Source organism: Aquarana catesbeiana, linkage group LG06 (assembly GCF_042186555.1).
Source record: "Aquarana catesbeiana isolate 2022-GZ linkage group LG06, ASM4218655v1, whole genome shotgun sequence".
NCBI lineage: Eukaryota > Metazoa > Chordata > Amphibia > Anura > Ranidae > Aquarana > Aquarana catesbeiana.
In genome coordinates this window covers 79,855,749-79,875,276 of record NC_133329.1, presented here as the reverse complement: position 1 = coordinate 79,875,276, position 19,528 = coordinate 79,855,749, and the positions used below count along the sequence as shown (strand labels likewise).

At 43.6% G+C, this 19,528-nt stretch overlaps 1 protein-coding gene across 1 annotated transcript in view; it reads right to left on the bottom strand.

Annotated features, from left to right (window-relative positions):
* Window positions 1-19,528, bottom strand: part of LOC141148662 (galanin receptor 2b-like) — a 33,218-nt gene that overhangs the window by 5,814 nt on the left and 7,876 nt on the right. The gene's annotated exons all lie outside the window — the stretch shown is intronic.

Genomic DNA, 19,528 nt, shown 5'->3' with positions numbered 1-19,528 from the left:
AATAAATAAAGAGATGAAAGCTATTGGCTACTGCCCTGTTTATAGTCCAGACGTACATGTTTTAAGTCACCGCGTTCAGAATGATCGGATTTTCCGACAACTTTGTGTGACCGTGTGTATGCAAGCTGAGTCTTTCGTGCAACAACGCTGGATCGAGATGGGGCTCAGGTAAGTATTAGGGACGGTGCTGCACACAGAAGGTTTTTTATCCTAATGCATAGAATGCATTAAGATAAAAAGAAAAAACCTTCTGCCTTTAGAACCCATTTTAAATCTACAATGTTGCTTTTAAAAGGGTTTTTTCCTGCCTCTCACAGTTGTGTCATCTGCTCCATCCCTCTGAAGTGTTATCTCTATATTATAAACAGTAGGGAGTTCTTTGTTCTGCATTGAAGCATTTGAGTTATGAAAACTTCCAGGGTCACAGCTCCCTGCCTCTCCTTCCACAGGGAGAACAATGTGGAACATGGAGAGAGAGCAGTGAGCTCACCGCAACAATTCTGATGGATGTATTGACGTGTGTGGCTGGAGCAGCGGGGAGCCAGACTATGGAACCGAGAAATGACTTCATTTCTATTCTATTCCATCACTGTAAAGTATTCAGAGCTTATAGGAAATGTATAGTGCTTATGAAAATAATTGATTTATTGTGCTCAGGAATAAAAATCACAATAAAGAACACTACATATGAGGAATTCATTATATTGCATTTCTCTCCCTTTCCCCCCTCTCTCTCTCCCCCTCTCTCCCTTTCCCTCCTCTCTCTCCCTCCTCTTTCTCTCTGTCCCTCTTCCTCTCCCCTCTCTCTCTCTACCTCTCCCTCTCCCCTTCTCTCTCTCCCTCTTCCCTTCTCTCTCTCCCCCTCTTTCTCTCTGTCCCTCTTCCTCTCCCGTCTCTCTCTCTTCCTCTCCCCTTCTCTCTCTCCCTCTCCCTCATCCCTTCTCTCTCCCCCCTCTTTCTCTCTGTCCCTCTTCCTCTCCCCTCTCACTTCCTCTTCCTCTCCTCTCTCTCTCTCTCCCCTCCCTCTCTCTCCCTCTTTTTCTCCACCTCTCTATCTTTCCCTCTCTTCCTCTCTCCCCTCTCTCTCTCCCCCCTCCCTTCTCTCTTTCCCTCTACCCCCCCCTCTCTCTCTCTTTCTCTCCCCCTCTCTATCTCTCTTTCCCTCTCCCCCTCTCTCTCCCCTCTTTCTCTCCCCCCTTCCCCCCTCTCTCTCCCCTTCTCCCTCTTCCCCCTCTCTCTTTCCCTCTACTCCTCTCTCTCTCTATATCTATCTATCTCTCCCCCCTCTCTCTCTCTCTCTTACACTCCCTCTCTCTTTCCCTCTCCCCCTCCCTCTCTCCCCCCTCCTCTCTCCCTTCCTCTCTCTCTCCCCTCCCTCTCTTTCTCTCTATCTCCCTCTCACCCCCTCCCTCTGCTCTCTCTCGCTTTCCCACTACCCCTCTCTCCCCCTCTCCCTCTCTCTCTCACACTCTCTCTCCCCTTCTCTCCCCCTCTCCCCTCCCCTCTCTCTCCCCCTCTCCCCTATTTTTGTCTTTCTCTCCCTCTCTCTTCTCTCTCATTCTCTCCCCCTCTCTTTTCTCTCGCTCCCCCCCTCCCTCTCTCTCTGCTTTCTGCCCAGGCTTTGTATGGCACAGTGATGATGTCTATTTTACTTACTTTTTCAAGGTAATGTCTGGGACTACAAAGGCTTTTGCTGCACACAGTGAGTGATTTATATTCTTTGTGACTACTGAAAATTATACTTAAATGAAAGTGTTTGTGCAGGTGTCACTGGGTTAGAAAGTGAAGGAAAATCTCCCCAATGTTTCTATTCCACTTATAGAGTCAGCCAACCAAAAGTGAGATTTCATTTATAATTAAAGGCCCCAACCTTGAGATCTCCCTGCCACAACCCTACTTTATCCATGTGTACATAGGAGTTTAGGTGTTCCCGCCAACCTTTATGTATTCTAGATCCACCGGGTTACATTCTCCATAATGTACATACTGTACGTATAATAGGAATACATAAAGAATGGTGGGGACATCTAATAATGGGCAGAGCAGATGTTCAGACCTGGGAGATCCCACCAATAGAGTCCCCAAAAGACAGAAGAAGCTGTTTAACTCTCCAGCAAACACTGAAATATTACTTTTGGGTGGAAGTATCCTTTCAGACAACATTCCAAGAAAAGAGGGGATGTGTGCAGGATTAGTGCAGGAACAGAAGTCTCCTGGAGCTATTCTTGGTGCTTTCCAGGAAATGTTCATCCACCGACAGCTGAGAAGATGTGTAGCTCCCCACAATTCTCTACACACAATCTCTCCTCCCTGGGTCCTGGATCATGGTTATAATCACTCCCAGCATTTTCTGCGGCACGAAGCACACTATGATGACATGACAACCCTAATCACACATCATAGGAGCCATGTATGTCTGAGCACAGACACCAGCGAACGCCAAGACTTCATGCTGCCTCTGTGATCCGAGAAAATGGAATTTCTAAGAAACTCCAGAAGCTTAAAGGGAACAAATGGTGTGATGATACATAGACAGAGAAGATAGAAGGATAGCTACATAGACAGATGGGAAGATAGGAGGATAGATACATAGACAGAAATATAAGACAGAAAGAGAGACAATATAGAGAGTGAGTGAAGGGGGATAGATAGATAGATAGATAGATAGATAGATAGATAGATAGATAGATAGATAGATAGATAGATAGATAGATAGATAGATAGATAGATAGATAGATAGATAGATAGATTAGGAAAAATATTGGGACACCTGCCTTTACATGCACATGAACTTTAATGGCAGCCCAGTCTTAGTCCGTAAGGTTCAATATTGAGTTGGCCCACCCTTTGCAGCTATAACAGCTTCAACTCTTCTGGGAAGGCTGTCCACAAGGTTTAGGAGTGTGTCTATGGGGATGTTTGACCATTCTTCCAGAAGAGCATTTGTGAGGTCAGCCACTAATGTTGGATGGGAAGGCCTGGCTCTACATCATCCCAAATGTGTTCTATCAGGTTGAGGTCAGGACTCAACCTGATAGAACACCCTTCCTGTTCCAACATGACTGCGCACCAGTGCACAAAGCAAGGTCCATAAAGACATGGATGAGCGAGCTTGGGGTGAAGGAACTTGACTGGCCTGCACAGAGTCCTGACCACAACCCGATAGAACACCTTTGGGATGAATTAGAGCAGAGAATGCGAGCCAGACCTTCTCATCCACATCAGTGCCTGACCTGAGGAGCAGACCAGTCAAGTTCCTCCACCCCAAACTCGCTCATCCATGACTTTTTGGACCTTGCTTTGTGCACTGGTCCAAATCATTTGGTGGAGGGGGGATTATGGTGTGGGGTTGTTTTTCAGGGTTTGGGCTTGGCTCCTTAGTTCCAGGAAAGGAAACTCTTAAGGCATCAGCATACCAAGATATTTTGGACACTTTTATGCTCTTTGAACTCTTTACAAATTTGTTAAAAATAAAAAACAAAACAAATCCCATGTACAGAAGTATTCACAGCCTTTGCTCAATACTTTGTTGAAGCACCTTTGGCACCAATTACAGTTTCGAGTCTTTTTGAGTATGATGCTACAAGCTTGGCACACCTATTTTTGGGGAGTTTCTCCCATTCTTCTTTGCAGGACCTTTCAAGCTACATCAGGTTGGATGGGGGGCGTCGGTGCACAGCCATTTTCAGATCTCTCCAGAGATGTTCAATCGGGTTCAAGTCTGGGCTCTGGCTGCGCACTCAAGGACATTCACAGAGTTGTCCCGTAGCCACTACTTTGTTATCTTGGGTGTGTACTTAGGGTCGTTGTCCTGTTGGAAGATGAACCTTCACCCCAGTCTGGGGTCCAGGTCTAGGGTACTCTGGAGCAGGTTTTCATCAAGGATGTCTCTGTACATTGCTAAATGAATTGGTGATACTCTTGTGCTGTTAATAAAATATGAAACGACCAACTGCTGCAAGCAACGTTCAGCTAATCTATGGCGGATATAAAATGAAAGTGTAATAATAGTGGTTCTGCACTGTTGAATACCAGATATGTGATAAGTGAAAAGCTTCTGCTTAAAGTGCAAGTGCAAATGGGCATCAATGTATGCAAGTGTATTAAATAATCCCACAGAAAGCTTGTGCAAATAAAATATGAATAGGTTCAAAGTAAATTGGCTCGCAGGATCGGGATAGCAGGCACGCGCGATCGCGAGCACGAGGGGCAGAACACGGAAGTGTGTGTGTAAACACATAAATCCCTGTTCTGTTCTGAGAGGAGTGACAGATCACGTGTTCCTATTAGCTAGGAACCACGATCCCTCACTTCCTCTAGTCAGTCCCCTCCCCCTTCAGTTAGAAACACACACTAGGTAACACACTTAACCCCTTGAGCGCCCCCTAGTGTTAACTCCTTCCCTGCCAGTGAGATTTTTACAGTAATCAGTGCATTTTTATAGCACTGATCGCTGTATAAATGCCAACGGTCCCAAAATGGTGTCAAAAGTGTCCGATGTGTCGGCCATAATGTCGCAGTCCCAATAAAAATCGCAGATCGCCGCCATTACTAGTAAAAAAAAAAAAATGCCATAAATCTATCCCCTATTTTGTAGACGCTATAACTTTTGCACAAACCAATCAATATACGCTTATTGTGTTTTGGTTTTTTTTACCAAAAATATGTAGAAGAATACATATTGGCTTAAACTGAGAAAAAATTTGCTTAGTTAAAAAAAAAATAGGGATATTTATTATAGCAAAAAGTACAAAATATTGTGTTTTGTTTTTCAAAATTGTCGCTCTTTTTTTGTTTATAGCGCAAAAAATAAAAAACGCAGAGGTGATCAAATTCCACCAACAGAAAGCTCTATTTGTGGGAAAAAAAGGACGTCAATCTTGTTTGGGTGCAACATCGCACAACCGTGCAATTGTCAGTTAAAGTGACGCAGTGCCGAATCGCAAAAATTGGCCCGGTCATTCAGCAGCCAAATCTTCCAGGGCTGAAGAGGTTAATAGATAAATAAAGTACGATGAAATTTAATGTCCCATGTGCCACTCAAACTATCTAAGTGAATAACAATCAAAGTAGTAATCCATAAGTCAAACAACAGTTAATGAGTGATGAATCCATTCACCATGAGCAGTGAATAAATGGCTGGTGCCTGGCCAATCCAGTGTGATGACACCTCTTTGTACACTAGCCTCTCACCTTACTGCTGTATGGTAGCAGCATAAAGAATCATTTCCAAGTGCTTAAAACGGCCTCAGGGAGTCCTCTAGAGGTCCTTCTCTGGTAAGTTTGACTGGAGGCTCCTTATGGTAAATGGTTCCTTCTCTATGATATCCTCGATGTTAGTGGTAAATGTGGAAGAAAGGTTCCAAATAATGTAGTAACATTTTAAAATATTTATTAAAGTACAAACAGCTGGTACACTCACTTTTAAAAGGAGATAACAAACAAATACTCCACGAGCGGTGAGCTCATACTCCCGCATCACTTCTGGTTTGCCTATTGCTCAATCCCGACGCGTAGCGTCACACCCACGTGACTGCCGTTCAAGCCGAAGAGTTCAATCTTTGTTTCATTGGACCAGAGGATTTTGTTTCTCATGGTCTGAGAGTCCTTTAGGTGCCTTTTAGCAAACTCCAGGCAGGCTGTCTTGTGCCATTTACTGAGGAGTGGCTTCCGTCTGGCCACTCTACCATACAGGCCTGATTGGTGGAGTGCTGCAGAGATGGTTGCACTTTTGGAAGGTTCTCCTCTCTCCACAGAGAAACGCTGGAGCTCTGTCAGAGTGACCATCAGGTTCTTGGTCTCCTCCCTGACTAAGGCCCTTCTCCCCCACTCACTCAGTTTGGCTGAGCGGCCCGTTCTAGGAAGAGTCCTGGTGGTTCCAAACTTCTTCCATTTATGGATGATGGAGGCCACTGTGCTCATTGGGACCTTCAATGCTGCAGGAATTCTTCTGTGCCCTTCCCCAGATCTGTGCCTCCATACAATCCTGTCTCGGAGGTCTACAAACAATGCCTTGGACTTCACGGCTTGGTTTGTGCTCTGAATTTACCACAGGTGGACTCCAATCAAGTAGTAGAAACATCTCAAGGACAATCAGAGGATGCGCCTGAGCTCAATTTTCAGTGTCATGGCAAAGGCTGTGAATACTTATGTACATGGGATTTATTTGTTTTTTATTTTTAATAAATTTGCAAAGATTTCAAATAGATAGATAGATAGATAGATAGATAGATAGATAGATAGATAGATAGATAGATAGATAGATAGATAGATAGATAGATAGATACAATATATAAATTGCAGCTCGCTACATGTGTTGACTGCATTACTTTCCTTTTTAAGGCTTTAAGTACAATTTCTGCAAGTACAGAATAATGCCTGTTGATCCTGCCAAAATTTCTGAATCCTTGTGACTTCCTGTGCACTGTAGTGAAATCCTAAGTACAGGGCCGATCCTACCCGTGGTGCGCAGGGTGCTATGCACCCGGGCGCCTGCAGAGGTGGGGGCGCCGAAGAGCCAGCGTTCTCCTCTCCCTCCTCTCCTTGTGAGTGTCCGTCCAGAACACCAGTGTGAACGTAGGGCAGCCCGTCCAGCCTGGCAAGCGTCTCTTCTCCAGAGAGAATAAGTTCAGTGCTCGCACCTTTCCTCATAACTAAGATCCTCCAGACCCTTTATTAGCTTTGTTGCCCTTCTTTGTACTCGCTCCATTTCCAGTACATCCCTCCTGAAGACTGGTGCCCAGAACTGGACAGCATACTCCAGGTGCGGGAGGACCAGAGTCTTGTAGAGCGGGAGAATTATCGTTTTATCTCTGGAGTTGATCCCCCTTTTAATGCATGCCAATATTCTGTTTGCTTTATTAGCAGCAGCTTGGCATTGCATGCCATTGCTGAGCCTATCATCTAGTAGGACCCCCAGGTCCTTTTCCATCCTAGATTCCCCCAGAGGTTCTCCCCCCAGTGTATAGATTGCATTCATATTCTTGCCACCCAAATGCATTATTTTACATTTTTCTACATTGAACCTCATTTGCCATGTAGTCGCCCACCCCATTAATTTGTTAAGGTCTTTTTGCAAGATTTCCACATCCTGCGGAGAAGTTATTGCCCTGCTTAGCTTAGTATCGTCTGCAAATACAGAGATTGAACTGTTTATCCCATCCTCCAGGTCGTTTATGAACAAATTAAATAGGATTGGTCCCAGCACAGAACCCTGGGGAACCCCACTACCCACCCCTGACCATTCCGAGTACTTCCCATTTATCACCAACCTCTGAACACGCCCTTGTAGCCAGTTTGCAATCCATGTACTCACCCTATGGTCCATGCCAACGGACCTTATTTTGTACAGTAAACGTTTATGGGGAACTGTGTCAAATGCTTTTGCAAAATCCAGATACACCACGTCTACGGGCCTTCCTTTATCTAGATGGCAACTCACCTCCTCATAGAAGGTTAATAGATTGGTTTGGCAAGAACGATTCTTCATGAATCCATGCTGATTACTGCTAATGATATCATTCTTATTACTAAAATCTTGTATATAGTCCCTTATCATCCCCTCCAAGAGTTTACATACTATTGATGTTAGGCTAACTGGTCTGTAATTCCCAGGGATGTTTTTTGGGCCCTTTTTAAATATTGGTGCTACATTGGCTTTTCTCCAATCAGCTGGTACCATTCCAGTCAATAGACTGTCTGTAAAAATTAGGAACAACGTTCTGGCAATCACCTGACTGAGTTCCCTAAGTACCCTCGGATGCAAGCCATCTGGTCCTGGTGATTTATTAATGTTAAGTTTCTCAAGTCTAATTTTAATTCCGTCCTCTGTTAACCATGTAGGTGCTTCCTGTGTTGTGTCATGAGGATAAACACTGCAGTTTTGGTTACTGAAGCACCCCAATTCACTCGTGAATACTGGGGAGAAGAATAAATTCAATACCTTTGCCATCTCCCCATCCTTTGTAACCAGATGTCCTTCCTCATTCTTTATGGGGCCAATATGGTCTGTCCTCCCTTTTTTACTGTTTACATACTTAAAGAATTTCTTGGGATTTTTTTTGCTCTCCTCCACTATGTGTCTTTCATGTTCTATCTTAGCCGTCCTAATTGCACCCTTACATTTCTTATTGCATTCTTTATAAAGTCTGAATGCTGAGGATGATCCCTCAACCTTGTATTTTTTGAAGGCCTTCTCCTTTGCTTTTATATGCATTTTTACATTGGAGTTAAGCCATCCAGGATTTTTGTTCGCTCTTTTAAATTTATTACCCAATGGGATACATTGGCTAATGCCCTTATTTAATATGCTCTTAAAGCAAACCCATCTCTCCTCCGTATTCTTTGTTCCTAATATTTTATCCCAATTTATGCCTTTTAGCAAGGTTTGTAGTTTAGGGAAGTTGGCTCTTTTGAAATTCAGTGTCTTTGTGTTCCCTTCATGTTTCCTATTTGTGTGATTTATACTGAAACTAATTGACCTGTGATCGCTGTTACCTAAATTGCCCCGTATTTCCACATCTGTGATCAGGTCTGTATTGTTGGTAATCAGTAGATCCAGTAATGTTTTATTTCTAGTTGGTGCGTCTACCATCTGACCCATAAAATTGTCCTGCGAGACATTAAGGAACTGGCAAGCCTTAAATGAATGCGCGGTTCCCTCCTCCCAGTCTATGTCTGGATAATTAAAATCCCCCATTATGATAACACTTCCCATTCTTGCTGCTAATCCAATTTGTGATAGGAGATCCGTCTCCACTTCCTCCCTCAGGTTAGGGGGCCTATAGCATACTCCCAGTATTATTTTCCCCTTAGCTTCATCCCTTTGGAGCTCTACCCATAAGGATTCCACCTCCTCACTAGCTCCCTCAGTGATGTCATCTCTCACATTCACTTGTACATTATTCTTGATATATAGGCATACCCCTCCCCCTTTTTTACCCTCTCTATCCTTGCGGTATAGGGTATACCCTTGAATGTTTGCCAGCCAATCATGAGAGCTGTTGAACCAGGTCTCTGAAATTCCCACAAAATCCAAATCCTCCTTGTACAACAGTATCTCTAGTTCACCCATCTTGTCCGCCATGCTCCTGGCATTGGTGAACATGCCACATAGTTTAGACCGGTTGCATATTGTCCTCGTATTGGGTGTTTCAAGATTGAAACTAGGACTTGCTACTATACTCACCTTGTGTTTTTGTGCTTTGGTTAACCTATCACTAATGCCCCCAATACTACCCTCTGGAATATCTTCCGCGCTGGCTATCACTGTCTCTGGACCCTCCCCCCCATCGCCTAGTTTAAAAACCCCTCTAACTTTTTGGCCATCTTCATTCCCAGCAGATCTGCACCCTCCTCATTTAGGTGCAGTCCGTCCCTTCTATAGAACCGGTTACCGACTGAGAAGTCGGCCCAGTCCTCCAGGAACCCAAACCCCTCCTTGCAACTCCCTTCTCATTGGCCTACCGCTCCATAGGCTATCCCCTCTTCAGTCTATCATGAATGCTGCTGCCAGACTTATCCACCTTACCAACCACTCAGTGTCTGCCAATCCTCTACTTCAATCCCTACACTGGCTCCCAATCACCCAGCGAATTAAATTCAAAATTCTAACCACAACATACAAAGCCATTCACAACTCTGCCCCAAGCTACATCACTAATCTTGTCTTCAAATATCACCCAAATCGACCTCTCCGCTCTTCTCAAGACCTCCTGCTTTCAAGCTCTCTCATCTCCTCCTCCCATGCTCGTCTCCAGGATTTCTCCAGAGCCTCTCCCATTCTCTGGAACTCGCTACCTCCATCTATCCGGCTATCCCCTACTCTTGCTACCTTCAGGCAATCCCTGAAAACTCATCTCTTCAGGAAAGCCTATCACGTCTCCAACTAATCTCCTACCACTTCCACCAGCTCATTCCCCACAGTTACTACCTTTTGTACCACCTGCCCCACCCTATTAGATTGTAAGCTCTTCTGAGCAGGGCCCTCTTAATCCTATTGTATTGTATTATAACTGTATTGTCTCCCTTTTATATTGTAAAGCGCTGCGTAAACTGTTGGCTCTATATAAATCCTGAATAATAATAATAATAATAATACACCAGCTCTTCAGCCACTTGTTTACTTCCCTAATCTCCCTCTGCCTTTCTGGTGTGGCTCGATGTACCGGTAGTATTCCTGAGAACACTACCTTGGAGGTCCTTTTCCTCGATTTAGCACCTAAGTCCCTAAAATCGTTCTTTAGGACACTCCATCTGCCTCTGACTTTGTCATTGGTGCCAACGTGCACCATGACTGCCGGGTCTTCCCCAGCCCCTCCCAGTAATCTGTCCACAAGATCCGTGATAATATAATGTCTGCAGTCTCTGATCATCTCCTGTACTATGTTTGCAGTCTCTGACCATCTCCTTTACTATGTCTGCAGTCTCTGACCATCTCTTGTATTATGTCTGCAGTCTCTGACCATCTCCTGTACTATGTCTGCAGTCTCTGATCATATCCTGTACTATGTCTGCAGTCTCTGACCATCTCTTGTATTATGTCTGCAGTCTCTGACCATCTCCTGTACTATGTCTGCAGTCTCTGATCATATCCTGTACTATGTCTGCAGTCTCTGACCATCTCTTGTATTATGTCTGCAGTCTCTGACCATCTCCTGTACTATGTCTGCAGTCTCTTATCATATCCTGTACTATGTCTGCAGTCTCTGACCATCTCTAGTATTATGTCTGCAGTCTCTGACCATCTCCTGTACTATGTCTGCAGTCTCTAATCATATCCTATACTATGTCTGCAGTCTCTGACCATCTCTTGTACTATGTCTGCAGTCTCTGACCATCTCCTATATAATGTCTGCAGTCTCTGATCATCTCCTGTACTATGTCTGCAGTCTCTAACCATCTCCTGTACTATGTCTGTAGTCTCTGACCAGCTCCTGTACCATGTCTGCAGTCTCTGATCATATCCTGTACTATGTCTGCAGTCTCTGACCATCTCCTGTACCATGTCTGCAGTCTCTGATCATCTCCTGTACTATGTCTGCAGTCTTTGACCATTTCCTGTACTATGTCTGCAGTCTCTGATCATCTCCTGTACTATGTCTACAGTCTCTGACCATCTCCTGTACTATGTCTGCAGTCTCTGACCATCTCCTATATAATGTCTGCAGTCTCTGATCATCTCCTGTACTATGTCTGCAGTCTCTGACCATCTCCTTTACTATGTCTGCAGTCTCTGACCATCTCTTGTATTATGTCTGTAGTCTCTGACCATCTCCTGTACTATGTCTGCAGTCTCTGACCATCTCCTGTACTATGTCTGCAGTCTCTGATCATATCCTGTACTATGTCTGCAGTCTCTGACCATCTCTTGTATTATGTCTGCAGTCTCTGACCATCTCCTGTACTATGTCTGCAGTCTCAGATTATATCCTGTACTATGTCTGCAGTCTCTGACCATCTCTTGTATTATGTCTGCAGTCTCTGACCATCTCCTTTACTATGTCTGCAGTCTCCGACCATCTCCTGTACTATGTCTGCAGTCTCTGATCATATCCTGTACTATGTCTGCAGTCTCCGATCCGTCTCCTGTACTATGTCTGCAGTCTCTGACCATCTCCTGTATCATGTCTGTAGTATTTCTGGGGGCTCTTTCTAACAGACTCTCTAACAGAAGCGCTCTCTGTCTCCATCAGAGAGGCCCCCCTCCAGGTCCCAATAAAGTACTCTTGCTTCTCTTCCTGTATTTTGTTTATTTTACCTGTAAGGATCCCAGGGTAATGAAGACTTTGTGGTGGAGCATCTCTGTGGTTGAGGCATTGCCATAGAAATATTTGTAAAGGGGAGGAGTTACTAAAATAACCACGCCCATGTGGGGGCGCCAGAAATATTTCTGCACCCAGGCGCCTATGACCCTAGGATCGGCCCTGCCTAAGTAATGTTAATAGCCTTTCCAGTCTTCTCTGTGGACTGCAGAACACTTCCCCTTATTTCACAGAGACAAGGGAAGGGGGAGGACACAGTAGTCCTGAAGCACTTCCTGTCCTCGAGTGACAAAGCTACTCCTCCATAGATACAGTGCAGTGAGTGAACGTTGTTACCCTTAGACTGGAAGTGTGCTGAAGAAGGACACTAATGTAGTCGCCACATCCTCAGGCTGCTAAGCTGTAATATCTCCTGGACATATATCCCTCCTCCTGCGTTGCAATGAACAGCCAGCTCTTGTAACAATTCCATCCAGACCTAAAAACGGGCCACAGATATTAACCTCAATCCAGCTAACAGATGTACAGCCAAGGGCATGGGTGGCAGCACCCGTACGGCTGCAAATTCATCTGCAGTAGAAGAGACCCTCTGGAAGCTTGGCCAACCTCCCCTTTATCACTGCCAGGCATACAGGACCTGCCAAGTCATAAACCTGCACTATTTACCATATCAATGCAGGACAACAGCCTGACAGGAGATGATTTAGCCTCAGCCAAAAAATATGAAGAGGAAAAGGCCTCAGTGATAAGTTGTATCGGGTACATCACCTAGTTACATTGTTATGTGGAAAACTGTCACATTTTAAGTATGTAATGTACAGAGTAGAGGGGTCAGAAGTATGTAATGTACAGGGGGCAGGGGGCAGAAGTATGTAATGTACAGAGTGCAGTGGTCAGAAGTATGCAATGTACAGAGTAAAGGGGTCAGAAGTATGTAATGTACAGAGTAAAGGGGTCAGAAGTATGTAATGTACAGGGGGCAGGGGTCAGAAGTATGTAATGTACAGAGTGCAGTGGTCAGAAGTATGTAATTTAAAGAGTAAAGGGGTCAGAAGTATGTAGAGTACAGAGTGCAGTGGTCAGAAGTATGCAATGTACAGAGTAAAGGGGTCAGAAGTATGTAATGTACAGAGTAAAGGGGTCAGAAGTATGTAATGTACGGGGGGCAGGGGTCAGAAGTATGTAATGTACAGAGTGCAGTGGTCAGAAGTATGTAATTTAAAGAGTAAAGGGGTCAGAAGTATGTAGAGTACAGAGTGCAGTGGTCAGAAGTATGCAATGTACAGAGTAAAGGGGTCAGAAGTATGTAATGTACAGAGTAAAGGGGTCAGAAGTATGTAATGTACAGAGTGCAGTGGTCAGAAGTATGTAATTTAAAGAGTAAAGGGGTCAGAAGTATGTAGAGTACAGAGTGCAGTGGTCAGAAGTATGTAATGTAAAGAGTAAAGGGGTCAGAAGTATGCAATGTACAGAGTGCAGTGGTCAGAAGTATGTAATGTACAGAGTAAAGGAGTCAGATGTATGTAATGTACAGGGTGCAGGGGTCAGAAGTATGTAATGTGCAGAGTGCAGTGGTCAGAAGTATGTAATGTAAAGAGTAAAGGGGTCAGAAGTATGTAATGTACAGAGTGCAGGGGTCAGAAGTATGTAATGTACAGAGTAAAGGGGTCAGAAGTATGTAATGTACAGAGTAAAGGGGTCAGAAGTATGTAACATACAGAGTGAAGGAGTCAGAAGTATGTAATGTACAGAGTAAAGGGGTCAGAAGTATGTAATGTACAGGGGGCAGGGGTCAGAAGTATGTAATGTACAGGGGGCAGGGGTCAGAAGTATGTAATGTACAGAGTGCAGAGGTCAGAAGTATGTAATGTACAGAGTGCAGTGGTCAGAAGTATGTAATGTAAAGAGTAAAGGGGTCAGAAGTATGTAGAGTACAGAGTGCAGTGGTCAGAAGTATGTAATGTACAGAGTGCAGGGGTCAGAAGTATGTAATGTACAGAGTAAAGGGGTCAGAAGTATGTAATGTACAGAGTAAAGGGGTCAGAAGTATGTAATGTACAGAGTACAGGGGTCAGAAGTATGTAATGTACAGAGTGCAGGGGTCAGAAGTATGTAATGTACAGAGTAAAGGGGTCAGAAGTAAGTAACATACAGAGTGAAGGAGTCAGAAGTATGTAATGTACAGAGTAAAGGGGTCAGAAGTATGTAATGTACAGAGTAAAGGGGTCAGAAGTATGTAATGTACAGAGTGCAGTGGTCCGAAGTATGTAATATAAAGTGTAAAGGGGTCAGATGTATACAATGTACAGAATAAAGGTGTCAGGAAAATGTAATGCACATTGTGCAGGGGTCAGGAGTACATAAAGTACAGAGTGCAGGGATCAGGAGTATGTAAAGTACAGGGGTTAAGAGTGTGTAAGATACTGAGCGCAAGGGTCAAAAAAATGAAACCCCCATAGAGCAGGGGCCAGAGCTACATAACCCATAGGGGTCCAGGGGATCAGAAAGGTGTAATGCACGGGCTCAGAAGTATAGAAAGGGGGACAGGAATATGCAACATGCAGAAAGCAAAGGTCAGCAGTGTGTAATGCACAGTGCAGGGATCAGGCGTGTGTAAAGCACAGAATGCATGAGTCAGGAGTGTGTAATGCACAGAATGCAGGGGTCAAGATTGTGTACTGCACAGTGCAGGGGTCAGAGGAATGAAAAGCACAGGGTGTAGGGGAACATAATGAACAGAGTGCAGGGCTCAGAAATGTCTTACTTACAGAGTACAGGGGTTAGAAATACATAATGAATTACATGCCTCTCATCAGAGTTCTATGTAATTTATTGGAACAAGAAAGTTTACAGGAAGAGCATATCATTGTAGAGCAAAGTGAATCCCTTTTTTACACTCAAGTCACTATTGCCAAGTAATCAGCTATTCTATATATATATATAGACAAAGATATAAATATATATCTATATATCTATAGATATATAGATATATATATCTATAGATATAGATATATAGATATATCTATATCTATAGATATATTTATGTATATATACACACACAGTCGCAAATAATCCTGGTAATGTAATTTAATGTGTGTATTTTGTATGATCGCCAGCTCCATCTAGTGGCAATAATTAGGTGTTTTCCTGATTGTGATATTATAGGAAAATAATGCCCCATCTAGTGACCATAATGCAGTATTTTCCTAAAATACCACAAGCCGTAAAATACCGCATTATGGCCACTAGATGAAGCTGTTGATCATCTCAATCTTTCCTGAAACAATCGACAATAATTGTTGGAATGCTGGAATTCTATTCCACCTTTTCCCCCTATTCTTATCGTAAAGTATACTTTTCACAGCCGGAGATGAAAAGAAACCAGGAGTTTCCCTTCCTGCTGAGTTCCTCCATGCCCCTTATTAGCTGCTCTTCTCGGTGTTCTTTGCGGTTCTTGGATTTTCTGCATTGCAGTAATCTGTGGTAAGCCCCCCAACATGCCTCAAAACTGAGAACCCTGTGGGGTCTATTTATTAAAAAAATTACTGTGTGAATGCATCTCCATCTAGTGGTCATAATGAGGTATTTTCTTTATTTTGGTATTTCAGAAAAAATATATCACAAAACGGGTTAATCTAGCATTCACCCAGTGATTTTTTTTTTTTTTTTTTAATAGTAGTTTAAACGCTGTAAGTCTATTCCACCTTTTCACCTCATTCTTATAGTAAAGAATGCTTTTCACAGCCAGAGATGAAAAGAAACTAGGAGTTTTCCTTCCCGCTGAGTTCCTCCATTATTAGTTCAGCTGCCCTTCGCTGTGTTCTTTGCTGTTCTTGGACTTTCTGCATTGCATTACAGCAATCTCTGATAAAACAAATGCATTGCTTCAATGCAGAGTAGAGCATCGTGGGCCATGTTAGAGTGTCATGGTACCCACCAACGGGCCTCAAAATTGACACCCTGTGGGGTCTATTTATAAAAAATTAAATACATTTTTTTTTTAAAAATTGCTGTGTGAATGCAGCGCCATCTAGTGGCCATAATTAGGTATTTTCCTTATTGTGGCATTTCAGGAAAATACCGCAATACTGGTCCATCTAGTGGTCATAATGTGGTATTTTCCCTGAAATACCACAATCAGGAAAATACCACATTGTGGCCACTAGGTGGATCTGGTTATCACAGGAAATACACATATTAGACACATTACAAGATATTATGCATGATGGCTATACAAATGCCTCAGCATTCACACAGTGATTTTTTTTATTGATTTTTTTTTATACTTGTTCGAACACTGAAAGTCTATTCCATCTTTCCACCTCATTCCTATTGCAGAGAATACTTTATCCCACCCGGAGATGAAAAGAAACCAGAAGTTTTCCTTCCTGCTGAATTCCTCCATGCCCCTTATTAGTTCAGCTGCCCTTCTCTGTGTTCTTTTCGGTTCTTGGACTTTCTGCATTGCATTGCCACCATCTCTGGTAAAAGAAATGCACTACTGCAATGCAGAGTAGAGCACCGTGGTCATGTTAGTCACGGTATCCACTAGTAGGCCTCAAAATTGAAACCCTGCGGGGTCTATTCAAAAAAAAAAAAAAAAATTGCTGTTTGAATGCTAAAGCATTCACACAGCCATTGCAAATATTCCTCGTATTGTGTCTAATATGGGTATTTTCTATGATCGCCAGCTCCATCTAGTGGCCATAATGAGGTACTGTATATTGCTAATTGTGGTATTTCAGGAAAATACCGTAACACTGATCCATCTAGTGGCGATAATGCAATATTTTCCTGACTGTGGTATTTCAGCAAAATATGGCAATACCCCAATACTGGTCCACCTAGTGGCCATAATGCAGTATTTTCCCTTAAATACCACAATCAGGAAAATACCGCATTATGGCCATTAGATGAGTTGGCAATCATAGGAAATACACATATTAGACACATTACAAGATATTATTTGTGATGTCTGTGCAGATATCTCAGCATTCACACAGTGATTTGTTTTATATATAAACCCCTATGTGTTCTGGTGTGAACGGGCCTTGAATGCTATTGGAAATGAATTTTTTTATTTTATTCTGAAGGTTGTATTCTGTATACGGCTGACCTCATCAGCTCACTCCTGGCCCTGGAAGCCTGCACAACCGGAAAACAAAGAACAGACATCTCCTGTCATTGGTGTTGCTTTTTTTTTTTTTTTTTTTTTTTTTTTTTTTTTTTTATGAGACACTTTCTAAGACTGCTGCTTGGGTAAAAATATTCATTTATTCATTACAGCACTGAGCAGACTGTGCCACTGGGGACATGGTAAGGATTACATCAATTGTTTCAGAAGCAGATATAAATCTCATACAACTGGGGGGGGGGGGAATCCTTGCAATGTATACAGGGGATTACACTTCTGCTCAACAAGCCTGGAGTCTGTAGCAGGAGTCTGCATGGAGTCAGCAGCTCCTAACACTGCTCTGTGCCCTGGAGGCCACAGATGTCTATTGAAAATGTAATATTACGCTGTAGATTTAATTAGCATCACAGCTTTGCAGGTGCAGTAAAAATGTGTTAGGGCACTTTCACACTGGGGCGGGCGTCAGCTAAAATTAGCGGCGCTCTACCGTCGGTTTTGCGGTGCTTTTCGGCTGCTAGCGGGGCGCTTTTAACCCCCGCGCTAACGCCTGAAAAAGGGTTAAAAGTGCCCGCAAAGCGGCCCTTTGTAGGCGCTTCGTTGGCACTGCCCATTGATTTCAATGGGCAGGGGCGCTGTAGGAGTGGTGTATACACTGCTCCTACAGCGCCTCAAAGATGCGGCTTGCAGGACTTTTTTCAGCGTCCTGCCAGCACACCGCCCCAGTGTGAAAACACTTTGGCTTTCACACTGGAGTGAGAGGAGAGGAGCTTTACAGGCGCTTTACAGGCGCTATTTTTAGCGCTATGGCGCCTGTAAAGCACCTCAGTGTGAAAGTAGCCTTAAAGGGACACTAAAGGTTCTTTTTTTAAATAACAAACATATCATTCTTACCTCCACTGTGCAGCTCGATTTGCACAGAGTGGCCCAGAACCTCTTCTTCTGGGGTCCCTCGGTGCCTCTCTCGGCTCCTCCCCGCATCAGATTACCCCCTCGGAGAAGCGATCTCCTGGGGGGCACCGTCGGGCGCGCTCCCAAGTCTAGTATTCAGGGTCCATAGATGCCGAATGCAGGACTCGGCCCTGCCCCCAGCAGGCGCATCATTGGATTTGATTGACAGCAGCCAATGGCTGCGTTGCTATCAATCTATCCAATCAAGAGCTGAGAACCCCCTGCAGAGAGAGAGCGCGTCCCCGTGGGACAAGTTCCAGGGTTCAGGTAAGTAAAACGGGGGGGCTGGTCACGGACAGGTGTTTTTTCACCTTAATGCATAGGCCCGACCGCCTCACGCAGATATACTGCGGCAGAAGGGCACGTACAGGCAGATTAATGTACCTGTACATGGCCCTTTAAGAGGCGGCTTGCGGGGGCGCACGCACCCGCCGGGAGCTCCGTGAGTCAGATTGCGGGATACCCGTGATCGTCTCACGGTGAGGAGAAACAGGGAAATGATAATGTAAACAAGCATCTCCCCGTTCTGCCTAGTGACACTGTCACTGGTCACAGCTCCCTGTGATCGGGAGCTATGATCAGTGACGTGTCACTCGTAGCCACGTCCCCTAACAGTTAGAATCACTCCCTAGGACACACGTAACCCTTTCCTAGCCCCCTAGTGGTTAACCCCTTCACTGCCAGTGTCATTTTTACAGTAATCCGTGCAATTTTATAGCACTTATCGCTGTAAAAATGACAATGGTCCCAAAAATGTGTCAAAATTGTCCGATGTGCCCGCCATAATGTCGCAGTCACAATAAAAATCGCAGATCATCATTACTAGTAAAAAAAAAAAAAGATTAATAAAAATGCCATAAAACTATCCCCTATTTTGTAGACGCTATAACTTTTGCACAAACCAATCAATAAACGCTTATTGCGATTTTTTTTACCAAAAATATGTAGAAGAATACGTATCGGCCTAAACTGAGGAAAAGAAATGTTTTTTTTATATTTTTGGGGGATATTTATTATAGCAAAAAATAAAAAAATAATGCGTTTTTTTCAAAATTGTCGCTATTTTTTGTTTATAGCGCAAAAAATAAAAACCGCAGAGGTGATCAAATACCACCAAAAGAAAGCTCTATTTGTGGGAAAAAAAGCACGTCGATTTTGTTTGGGAGCCACGTCGCATGACCGCGCAATTGTCAGTTAAAGCGACGCAGTGCCGAATCGCAAAAAGTGCTCTGGTCTTTGGCCACGAAACAGTCCGGGGCTTAAGTGGTGAAAAAACACGAACCTTTAGTGTCCCTTTAATGTAATTAGTGATCTGCTGTACATCATTGTTCTAATTTCTGAGACATATTCTGTTTAAAGGAATACTCTGCACAAATGTGGTATTTCAGTCTTTCTGCTGTATACCAGAAAACAACAGCGGTCTCTTCTATTTCTCAGGGACTCTGGTGAGTTCTCTGGGCTGAGTTCCTGGGTCTGCTGAGTGGTTCCCAACATTCCCGGTTGAACATTATTGGTTGAACTAAATGGACTAACCATGAAAATATGTGCTGGATTTTATCATTTTATCATATTATGTTATGTTATAATATATTATATTATATAATATTATATTAAATGAAGCAGGGGTTGACAGAGCCCACAATTCTCCACCCAATAACTAAATACTACTTTTGTATGGATTGGC